This window comes from Vipera berus (genome assembly GCF_964194415.1).
Source record: "Vipera berus genome assembly, chromosome: 4".
NCBI classification, from domain to species: Eukaryota; Metazoa; Chordata; class Lepidosauria; order Squamata; family Viperidae; genus Vipera; species Vipera berus.
Window position 1 is genome coordinate 1229493 of NC_138206.1, and position 12369 is coordinate 1241861.

At 49.7% G+C, this 12369-nt stretch overlaps 1 protein-coding gene across 2 annotated transcripts in view; it reads right to left on the reverse strand.

Annotated features, from left to right (window-relative positions):
• The window catches only part of CLPB (ClpB family mitochondrial disaggregase), an 86561-nt gene that overhangs the window by 30789 nt on the left and 43403 nt on the right, over positions 1 to 12369 (reverse strand). The window lies entirely within an intron of this gene.

A 12369-nucleotide genomic window follows, 5' to 3' on the forward strand; every position in this document is an offset into this window, starting at 1 on the left:
ATGGAGATTCTCAGTCATCCAGGGGTTGGTTGTTCCAAGGTGCTTTTTCAAAAGGCACGTAACAACTGATGAAGCTTCCCGGACAGGAAGCGAAATCTTTCTTTCTTTCTTTCTTTCTTTCTTTCTTTCTTTCTTTCTTTCTTTCTTTCTTTCTTTCTTTCTTTCTTTCTTTCTTTCCTTCCTTCCTTCCTTCCTTCCTTTCTTTCCCTTCCTTCCTTCCTTTCTTTCTTTCTTTCTTTCTTTCTTTCTTTCTTTCTTTCTTTCTTTCTTTCTTTCTTTCTTTCTTTCTTTCTTTCTTTCTTTCTTTCTTTCTTTCTTTCTTTCTTTCTTTCTTTCTGTCTTGTATCCGTCCAGTTGCCTTTTCAAAATAAAAGCCACTTTTAATGCAACTACGACCTGGATAACTGAGAATCTTCATAGAGATTTCAAAAAGGCAACTGGACTTTCTTGTTTTTTTTCCTTAAAGACGTTTCGCTTCTCATCCCAGAAGCTTCTTCACTTCTGAGTAAACTGAACTGAAGAAGCTTCTTGGGTGGGAGGCAAAATGCCTACAACGAAAAAAATAAGGAAGTCCTGCTGCCTTTCAAAATAGCACCTTTGGGATAACCCTGATGAGGCCATCTAACTGGGTAAATGAAAATCTGTCTGAAAACTTCCAAGCCCAGAGAGCACCAGGGACCCCGTAGTCCTTGCCCCCTTGTCCTCCTCTTCCTCCACAAGCCCCCTTCCCTTCTAACACTGATGGTGTTACCCAGTTGGGTCATGAAAGGTCTGCAAAAAAACAAAAACAAGAAAACAACCAGGCTCAAAGAGCATCAAAGACCCCAAATTACTCCTCCTCCTTCTTTCCGCAAACGCCACACTCCCTCCTAGCACTGATGAGGTTCCCTAGTTTGGTAGTGAAACGTCTGCAAGAAAACCACCCAGCTCAGAGAGCACCAAGGACCCCACAGTCCTCCTCCTCCTCCACCTCCTCCTCCTCCTCCTCCAGCACTGATGATATTACCTAGCAGGGTCATGAGAGGTCTACAAGAAAACCACCCAGCTCAGAGAGCACCAAGGACCCCACAGTCCTCCTCCTCCTCCTCCTCCTCCTCCTCCTCCTCCAGCACTGATGATATTACCTAGCAGGGTCATGAGAGGTCTACAAGAAAACCACCCAGCTCAGAGAGCACCAAGGACCCCACAGTCCTCCTCCTCCTCCTCCTCCACCTCCAGCACTGATATTACCTAGCAGGGTCATGAGAGGTCTACACGAAAACCACCCAGCTCAGAGAGCACCAAGGACCCCACAGTCCTCCTCCTCCTCCTCCTCCACCTCCAGCACTGATGATATTACCTAGCTGGGTCATGAGAGGTCTACAAAAAAACCACCTAGCTCAGAGAGCACCAAGGACCCCACAGTCCTCCTCCTCCTCCTCCAGCACTGATGATATTACCTAGCTGGGTCATGAGAGGTCTACAAAAAAACCACCTAGCTCAGAGAGCACCAAGGACCCCACAGTCCTCCTCCTCCTCCTCCTCCTCCAGCACTGATGATATTACCTAGCAGGGTCATGAGAGGTCTACAAGAAAACCACCCAGCTCAGAGAGCACCAAGGACCCCACAGTCCTCCTCCTCCTCCTCCTCCAGCGCTGATATTACCTAGCAGGGTCATGAGAGGTCTACAAGAAAACCACCCAGCTCAGAGAGCACCAAGGACCCCACAGTCCTCCTCCTCCTCCTCCTCCACCTCCAGCACTGATGATATTACCTAGCAGGGTCATGAGAGGTCTACAAGAAAACCACCCAGCTCAGAGAGCACCAAGGACCCCACAGTCCTCCTCCTCCTCCTCCTCCACCTCCAGCACTGATATTACCTAGCAGGGTCATGAGAGGTCTACACGAAAACCACCCAGCTCAGAGAGCACCAAGGACCCCACAGTCCTCCTCCTCCTCCTCCTCCACCTCCAGCACTGATGATATTACCTAGCTGGGTCATGAGAGGTCTACAAAAAAACCACCCAGCTCAGAGAGCACCAAGGACCCCACAGTCCTCCTCCTCCTCCTCCTCCACCTCCAGCACTGATATTACCTAGCAGGGTCATGAGAGGTCTACACGAAAACCACCCAGCTCAGAGAGCACCAAGGACCCCACAGTCCTCCTCCTCCTCCTCCTCCACCTCCAGCACTGATGATATTACCTAGCTGGGTCATGAGAGGTCTACAAAAAAACCACCTAGCTCAGAGAGCACCAAGGACTCCACAGTCCTCCTCCTCCTCCTCCTCCACCTCCAGCACTGATGATATTACCTAGCAGGGTCATGAGAGGTCTACAAGAAAACCACCCAGCTCAGAGAGCACCAAGGACCCCACAGTCCTCCTCCTCCTCCTCCTCCACCTCCAGCACTGATATTACCTAGCAGGGTCATGAGAGGTCTACAAGAAAACCACCCAGCTCAGAGAGCACCAAGGACCCCACAGTCCTCCTCCTCCTCCTCCTCCACCTCCAGCGCTGATATTACCTAGCAGGGTCATGAGAGGTCTACACGAAAACCACCCAGCTCAGAGAGCACCAAGGACCCCACAGTCCTCCTCCTCCTCCTCCTCCTCCTCCAGCACTGATGATATTACCTAGCAGGGTCATGAGAGATCTACACGAAAACCACCCAGCTCAGAGAGCACCAAGGACTCCACAGTCCTCCTCCTCCTCCTCCTCCTCCTCCAGCACTGATGATATTACCTAGCAGGGTCATGAGAGGTCTACAAGAAAACCACCCAGCTCAGAGAGCACCAAGGACCCCACAGTCCTCCTCCTCCTCCTCCTCCTCCTCCAGCACTGATATTACCTAGCAGGGTCATGAGAGGTCTACAAGAAAACCACCCAGCTCAGAGAGCACCAAGGACCCCACAGTCCTCCTCCTCCTCCTCCTCCTCCTCCTCCTCCAGCACTGATGATATTACCTAGCAGGGTCATGAGAGGTCTACAAAAAAACCACCCAGCTCAGAGAGCACCAAGGACCCCACAGTCCTCCTCCTCCTCCTCCTCCTCCACCTCCTCCTCCAGCACTGATGATATTACCTAGCAGGGTCATGAGAGGTCTACAAGAAAACCACCCAGCTCAGAGAGCACCAAGGACCCCACAGTCCTCCTCCTCCTCCTCCTCCACCTCCAGCACTGATATTACCTAGCAGGGTCATGAGAGGTCTACACGAAAACCACCCAGCTCAGAGAGCACCAAGGACCCCACAGTCCTCCTCCTCCTCCTCCTCCTCCTCCTCCTCCAGCACTGATGATATTACCTAGCAGGGTCATGAGAGGTCTACAAGAAAACCACCCAGCTCAGAGAGCACCAAGGACCCCACAGTCCTCCTCCTCCTCCTCCTCCAGCGCTGATATTACCTAGCAGGGTCATGAGAGGTCTACAAGAAAACCACCCAGCTCAGAGAGCACCAAGGACCCCACAGTCCTCCTCCTCCTCCTCCTCCACCTCCAGCACTGATGATATTACCTAGCAGGGTCATGAGAGGTCTACAAGAAAACCACCCAGCTCAGAGAGCACCAAGGACCCCACAGTCCTCCTCCTCCTCCTCCTCCTCCTCCAGCACTGATATTACCTAGCAGGGTCATGAGAGGTCTACAAGAAAACCACCCAGCTCAGAGAGCACCAAGGACCCCACAGTCCTCCTCCTCCTCCTCCTCCTCCTCCTCCTCCAGCACTGATGATATTACCTAGCAGGGTCATGAGAGGTCTACAAAAAAACCACCTAGCTCAGAGAGCACCAAGGACCCCACAGTCCTCCTCCTCCTCCTCCTCCACCTCCAGCACTGATATTACCTAGCAGGGTCATGAGAGGTCTACAAGAAAACCACCCAGCTCAGAGAGCACCAAGGACCCCACAGTCCTCCTCCTCCTCCTCCTCCAGCGCTGATATTACCTAGCAGGGTCATGAGAGGTCTACAAAAAAACCACCTAGCTCAGAGAGCACCAAGGACCCCACAGTCCTCCTCCTCCTCCTCCTCCTCCTCCTCCTCCAGCACTGATGATATTATCTAGCTGGGTCATGAGAGGTCTACAAAAAAACCACCCAGCTCAGAGAGCACCAAGGACCCCACAGTCCTCCTCCTCCTCCTCCTCCACCTCCAGCACTGATATTACCTAGCAGGGTCATGAGAGGTCTACACGAAAACCACCCAGCTCAGAGAGCACCAAGGACCCCACAGTCCTCCTCCTCCTCCTCCTCCTCCTCCTCCTCCTCCAGCACTGATGATATTACCTAGCAGGGTCATGAGAGGTCTACAAGAAAACCACCCAGCTCAGAGAGCACCAAGGACCCCACAGTCCTCCTCCTCCTCCTCCTCCTCCTCCAGCACTGATATTACCTAGCAGGGTCATGAGAGGTCTACAAGAAAACCACCCAGCTCAGAGAGCACCAAGGACCCCACAGTCCTCCTCCTCCTCCTCCTCCTCCTCCTCCTCCAGCACTGATGATATTACCTAGCAGGGTCATGAGAGGTCTACAAAAAAACCACCTAGCTCAGAGAGCACCAAGGACCCCACAGTCCTCCTCCTCCTCCTCCTCCTCCTCCTCCTCCAGCACTGATGATATTACCTAGCAGGGTCATGAGAGGTCTACAAGAAAACCACCCAGCTCAGAGAGCACCAAGGACCCCACAGTCCTCCTCCTCCTCCTCCTCCTCCTCCTCCTCCAGCACTGATGATATTACCTAGCAGGGTCATGAGAGGTCTACAAGAAAACCACCCAGCTCAGAGAGCACCAAGGACCCCACAGTCCTCCTCCTCCTCCTCCTCCAGCGCTGATATTACCTAGCAGGGTCATGAGAGGTCTACAAAAAAACCACCTAGCTCAGAGAGCACCAAGGACCCCACAGTCCTCCTCCTCCTCCTCCTCCTCCTCCTCCTCCAGCACTGATGATATTATCTAGCTGGGTCATGAGAGGTCTACAAAAAAACCACCCAGCTCAGAGAGCACCAAGGACCCCACAGTCCTCCTCCTCCTCCTCCTCCACCTCCAGCACTGATATTACCTAGCAGGGTCATGAGAGGTCTACACGAAAACCACCCAGCTCAGAGAGCACCAAGGACCCCACAGTCCTCCTCCTCCTCCTCCTCCTCCTCCAGCACTGATGATATTACCTAGCAGGGTCATGAGAGGTCTACAAGAAAACCACCCAGCTCAGAGAGCACCAAGGACCCCACAGTCCTCCTCCTCCTCCTCCTCCTCCTCCAGCACTGATGATATTACCTAGCAGGGTCATGAGAGGTCTACAAGAAAACCACCCAGCTCAGAGAGCACCAAGGACCCCACAGTCCTCCTCCTCCTCCTCCTCCAGCGCTGATATTACCTAGCAGGGTCATGAGAGGTCTACAAGAAAACCACCCAGCTCAGAGAGCACCAAGGACCCCACAGTCCTCCTCCTCCTCCTCCTCCAGCGCTGATATTACCTAGCAGGGTCATGAGAGGTCTACAAGAAAACCACCCAGCTCAGAGAGCACCAAGGACTCCACAGTCCTCCTCCTCCTCCTCCTCCTCCTCCAGCACTGATGATATTACCTAGCAGGGTCATGAGAGATCTACACGAAAACCACCCAGCTCAGAGAGCACCAAGGACCCCACAGTCCTCCTCCTCCTCCTCCTCCAGCGCTGATATTACCTAGCAGGGTCATGAGAGGTCTACAAGAAAACCACCCAGCTCAGAGAGCACCAAGGACTCCACAGTTCCACCCCGAGCTACAAATATTCTCTTCCATCAGTATCCTTCCACCGATTTAATCAGCGCTATCCGTTTTCACCAGGACGGAAGCATCAAAAAAGCTTCTTCAGCCTCAAAAGCCACCCGGGAGTTTTTTTTCCTGTGATGGGAACGACGGTGACAGAAGTTTTTTTTGTTTTTAAACAACACAAAAGCCGCGGAGCCCATTTGGGCTGCTGCCGTCCGTCGTGGCGGGAGACACCCCATCCGTCCTGATGCTTCAATATGGAGCAATAACTTCTGGGCCGATCCCAGAGGAAGCTCATTGCCGGGCTGAATCCGGAGCACCAATCCTGCCGCGGCTCCCCTCAGGCTCTGCATAGATCACCAGCCTCCCCCGTCTATACATCTCTGTCTCCCTGAATATATAGGCCAATTCGTTTATCCGTTGCTTTTTTTTATGTCTGCGGAAAAAAGGGCTTCTGGCCAGATATATTATCCGAGGTGACTGACAGGCAGATTCTGTCAGAGAACGGCCTCGTGGTTCCCATCAGCTCTGTGGAATCAAGCTTCTGTCTTTCTCCCTTCTTCCAAAATTCAGAGATTTATGCTGAAGCCGACAAAATGGGTGCTTCCGAAGCAGGACGGATGGTACCTGGTGATCCAAGGTGCAGCAAACATGCTTGGAAACCAGGTTATTAATGCTGGCTTACGCCTTCTGGATTCAGGGTGCCTAGAGCGAGGCAGAATACAGCTAGTCCCCGGCTTGCGACGGTTCGTTTAGTGACCGAAGTTACAATGGCACTGGAAAAAATGGCTTGTGGCCATTTTTCACACTTACAACCGTTGCGGCACCCCCACGATCACGTGATCAAAACTCCGCTGCTCAGGCAAACGACTCATACTTATGACAGTCGCAGTGTCCCGGGGTCACGTGATCCCTTTTTGTGACCTTCCAACAAGGAGGAAGCCGGATTCGCTTCATAACCGAGCGACTAAGTTAACAACTGTGGCGATTAACTTAACAGCTGTGGCAGGGAAGGTCATAAAATGGGGGCAGAACCCACTTAACAAATGTCTCGCTTAGCAACAGAAAACCTGGGGCTCAATTATGGTCCTAAGTCGAGGACTACCTATAACACGGTCGCTAAGAGAATCTGGATGTACTTACGACGTGGTCAGTATGAACGGGGTGGCAAAGGAGGCCTCTGCGTTTCTTGCAAGCTCCGGGTGATGTGTTTTTATTTATTTGTCGATTCCTTCATTTGTCGTATTTACACAGCCGCTTATCTTTCTCTCTTCTCTTTCTCTACCTATCCTCTTTTTTATCTCTCTTTTCTATCTCTTGCTTTCATCCATCTCTCCCCCTCTCCCTACCTTATCCATCCATCCCTATCTATCCATCTATCAATTCATCTGTCCATCTCTATCTATCCATCCATCTATTCTTTTTTTTTAAATCCCATTTATATCCCGCCCTTCTCCGAAGACTCAGGGCGGCTTACAATCTAAAGCACAAATCAATGTGCTTAGCAATAGCCTTCATTCTATGTATATGCCTGCTTATTAGGGCTTTCGCCCCCCCCCCAGCGGCATTTTTACAAAGTCAGCTTATTGCCCCCAACAATCTGGGTCCTCTTATCTATCAATCCATCTATCCATCTCTATCTATCCATTTATCCATCCATCCCTATCTATCCATCTATCTATAAATCCATCTATCTCTCTATCTATCCATCTCTATCCATCTATCCTATCCATCCATCCATCCATCCATCCATTTATCCATCTATCTATCTATCTATCTATCTATCTATCTATCTATCATCTATCTATCTATCTATCTATCCATCCATCCATCCATCCATCCATCCTCTCTCTCTCCATCTAATTATCTACCTGCCCACCTACCTATGATATTTTCTTACCAGATTCTTCAGTGCCTTCAACAATAAGAGAATTTATAATTCATTGCCTTCACTACAAAAGTTGAGATACATTCAAGGGCGTGTATCTGCCTTGAAAGTAGCCCATGTTCAACTGTACAGCATAGGGGTAGGCAACCTCAGCTCTTTTATGACTCGTGGACTTCAACTCCCAGAATTCCTGAGCCAGCTCTGGGAGTTGAAGTCCACGAGTCATAAAAGAGCCGAGGTTGCCTACCCCTGGTATATCAAGTCAAATATCAGCATACTGTAGGAAACGTACGACATTTTTTATTGTCATAAAGTATGATTAATTTTATGCCATAAAAGGTTTTATAAAACTGGCCAATTTTTAATCCCATAGGAGCAAGGGTCCCAGATTTTGGACGCCCTCTATAAGTTAGCTGATATGAAGCATTTGCTTCAAAAACTGTTGCCTTGTGATGCTCTGTTTTGCCCAGTTAAAAGGTTAGAGGAACGAGTTTTTCCATAGACAAGACATAAGAGATGTAAGTTGGATGGGATGGAACTGTGGAAATATTGATGGAATGTAATAAAAGGAACATTTTCCATTAGTCCAGATGATGAAAGTGCCGTCAATGAATCTCAGTAAAGGAGGTGTTTCAGGGGAACAGCTAAGAAATTGTTGCTCTAGCTCAGGGTTCCTCAACCCAGCACCTTTAAAATGGACTTCAACTCCCAGAATTCCCAAGCCTGCGATATGGAGACACAGGGAGCATCCGACAGCTCCGTCTGCTCCAAGGCCAGGCAGGCAAGCCAGCCTCACTCACGTGCCCACGGAGAGGACCTGGGACAGGAGAGCACCCTTTGCTGCTCATGGTAATTTTGCACCCAGGATCAACTCAAGTCTTCTCATTCACAGCCCATCCCAGCTGGGGCCAAGTGCTTCCTCCCAGTATAAGGGAAAGAGCTTCCGTCACAAAGCACCAGAAGGCAGGACAAGAAGCAACGGATGGAAATTCATCAAGGAGAGAACCAACGTAGAACTAAGGAGGAATTAACAGCACAATTAACCAGTGGAACAGAAGTTGCCTCCGGAAGTCGTGGGTGCTCCATCACTGGAGGCTTTCAAGAAGAGACTGGACAGCCATTTGTCTGAAACTGTATAGGGGTTTCCCGCCTGAGCAGGGGGTTGGACTAGATGACCCCCAAGGCCCCTTCCAATTCTGTGATTCCGTTATATTCTGCTGCAAGTAAAAAGGGGACCCTTCCAGAAACAAGTGAAAGCCACCAGTGGGACACCTCCTGTTGCTTTGTCACCGCTGTGCGAAGACCGTGGGTGGGACGGGCCTCTCTTTTGTATAGCAGCCCCAGTACATTCTCCAGCAGGGATGATAACGGCCCATAAATCCTCGAAGGCTCTCCGCAGGTTGGGAAGCGGCAGGAGAAAAGTCTTCTGAGCAAGCCCCACATCTACCACGGCGTGTCCCCCACAGCGCTGAATTCATCACCAGACAGCCAGGAAGAGTTTAAAGATTTTTATGCCGGCACCATCGCGTTTCCTTCGGCAGTTCCCATTTATCCACAAATCACAGCCTCTCTCTCTCTCTCTCCAAGGTTGCAGGGTCTGTCTCCTAACCATCTTTAAGTAATGAAGAGCTCTGACTTTCCGGAGGGGACCCCAGAGACTCATCAGACTTAGCGAGACCTTGTTTCTCTCTCTCTCTCTCTCTCTTCGTCTTCTCACGGAGATGGAAGAACCGCGACTCCTGACATTTCTTTTACACCAACTGAAATTGCGACAACTTTATCCTCGCCTCCTTTCCCCAAAGCCGATGACCCCTGGATTTTGCAGTCAACGTCACCCTTGGGTTGACGCTTCCATTATGTGGAGGTGACAACTGGCAAGCAGTTGAGAGTGCATTATTTTAGATATCTATATATATATATTTTAGAGCAGGGGTCTTCAAACTTGGCCCTTTTATGACTTGTGGACTTCAACTCCCAGAATTCCTCAGCCAGGCATGCTGGCTGAGGAATTCTGGGAGTTGAAGTCCACAAGTCATAAAAGGGCCAAGTTTGAAGATCCCTGTTTTAGAGATATATAGAAGCACAGAAAACTGAGGGCAGAAAAAGTCCTACTGGACCACCGAGTCTGCTCTTTCGGGGTTTTCTTTCGTTTTCTTTTTAATTTATTATTTTCAAAATTATTGTTTTTATTTTTTTATATATTTTTTGCCAAAGGACGGATCTGTGTTTATTCCAAGCATCTTTAAACTCAGTTACGGATGGTGGACCCACTTCCTCTGCTGGAAGCTGGCTCAAAGCTTTCACCGCTCTTTCTGTGAAGTCATCCTTTCGAATGTGACTTCTCAACTTCTCTTCTGTCAAGTTTGAGGCGAGGTTCTTCTGTTCTTTATTTATTTATTTTTTGCTTAATACTTGAAAATGCCACCTTCCGGAACCTTATTCACACCTTTAATATATTTAAAGGTTCCAATCATATCCCCCATTTCCCTTCTGTTTTCCGGGCTGGGCACATTCAGTTCCCCCAACCTCTCCCGACAGGTCTTGTCCCTCAAGCCTTGCACCGTTTTTGTTGCCCATCTCTGGATTTGCTCAATCTTACCAATATTTTTTTTTAAGTGAGGTCCCCAGAACTGATTTTGGAGCGGAGAGACCAAGAACAAGAGAAGGAATCTATCTATAACAGCTGGAGTGCCTTCGGGTCCAGATGTTGGCAGAGTTATCAGCACAAAAGAAATGGGGAAGTCCAGAAGACTCTATTTGGTAAGGTATAGGCAAGGGGTGGAGAACCTGGGCTTTTTTATGACTCGTGGACTTCAACTCCCAGAATTCCTGAGCCAGCAGGGGGGAATCTATGGCCCCTTCATGACTCGTGGACTTCAACTCCCAGAATTCCTCAGCCAGCATGGGGGAACTATGGCCTCTTATGACTGGTGGACTTCAACTCCCAGAATTCCTGAGCCAGCATGGGGGAAACTATGGCCCCTTCATGACTCCTGGACTTCAACTCCCAGAATTCCTCAGCCAGCTTGGGGGAACTATGGCCTCCTCATGAGTCGTGGACTTCAACTCCCAGAATTCCTCAGCCAGCATGGGGGAACTATGGCCCCTTCATGACTTGTGGACTTCAACTCCCAGAATTCCTGAGCCAGCTTGGGGGAACTATGGCCTCCTCATGACTCGTGGACTTCAACTCCCAGAATTCCTGAGCCAGCAGGGGGGAATCTATGGCCCCTTCATGACTCGTGGACTTCAACTCCCAGAATTCCTCAGCCAGCATGGGGGAACTATTGCCCCTTCATGACTCGTGGACTTCAACTCCCAGAATTCCTCAGCCAGCAGGGGGGAACTATGGCCCCTTCATGACTCCTGGAATTCAACTCCCAGAATTCCTGAGCCAGCTTGGGGGAACTATGGCCCCTTCATGACTGGTGGACTTCAACTCCCAGAATTCCTCAGCCAGCATGGGGGAACTATTGCCCCTTCATGACTCGTGGACTTCAACTCCCAGAATTCCTCAGCCAGCAGGGGGGAACTATGGCCCCTTCATGACTCCTGGAATTCAACTCCCAGAATTCCTGAGCCAGCTTGGGGGAACTATGGCCCCTTCATGACTGGTGGACTTCAACTCCCAAAATTCCTGAGCCAGCATGGGGGAACTGTGGCCCCTTCATGACTGGTGGACTTCAACTCCCAGAATTCCTCAGCCAGCATGGGGGAACTATGGCCCCTTCATGACTGGTGGACTTCAACTCCCAGAATTCCTCAGCCAGCATGGCTCAGCTTGGAAACCTCTCCCTTTCCCCTCAGCATGGCTGGCCCGGGAATTCTGGGAGTTGAAGTCCACGAGTCATAAAAGAGCCCAGGCTGCCTACCCCTGGTATAGGCATAAAATATGCGTTCCTTCTGTGTCACCTCAAAGGTTGCCACAAATTAGTAAAAAAAATAACTTTGAGCAGGAAAGAGACCAGACCAGGGGGAAGAAAAATACAGAGAACAAACTGTACTCCTGACTCCACAAAGGGCTACAGAATGGACTTCTATAACCTGCCTCCTTCCCAACCCAGAGCTCCCTTAACAACTGTCTCGCTTAGCAACAGAAATTTTGGGCTCCAATTTTGGGTTTTAAGTCCGAGGACTACCTTTTATATCTATTTGTTCTAATTACCCACCATTTATAGTATCTTTTTTTTTCTTTCAGTCGCATGTTATCTACCTTGGTTCCGATGTATTACTTCTCAGATCTGGGCTTCTGACTGCATCTTATAATTTACTTAACATTTTTGGGTGCCTTCAAGCCAGTGTTTGAACACGGCATCGTTTACGTACGAAACCAGTGGCTCGCATGCGACAGCCGGTCAATAGAAGTGCAATAAATAAAAATAAATAAAACATACGTACGTGGTATGCCCTGAAGCAGCCTGGCTTGCCTGTCACCACAACGCATTCCTCATAAATTTATCCGTAGGCTTAACAACCAAGAGGACATTTTTAACTTGCTCCCTGCTCAATGGTGAATTATTTGCAAGCGTGCCATCCCACAGGCTCTCCTTTCAACTAGGGCAGGGGGTAGGCAACCTCGGCTCTTTTATGACTCGTGGACTTCAACTCCCAGAATTCCTGAGCCAGCTTGGATGGCTCAGGAATTCTGGGAGTTGAGGTCCATGAGTCATAAAAGAGCTGAGCTTGCCTACCCCTGATTTAACCCAGCAGCAAAAATGGTTTTTAAGTGGTCATTCCTACTGACTTTACATAAAGAT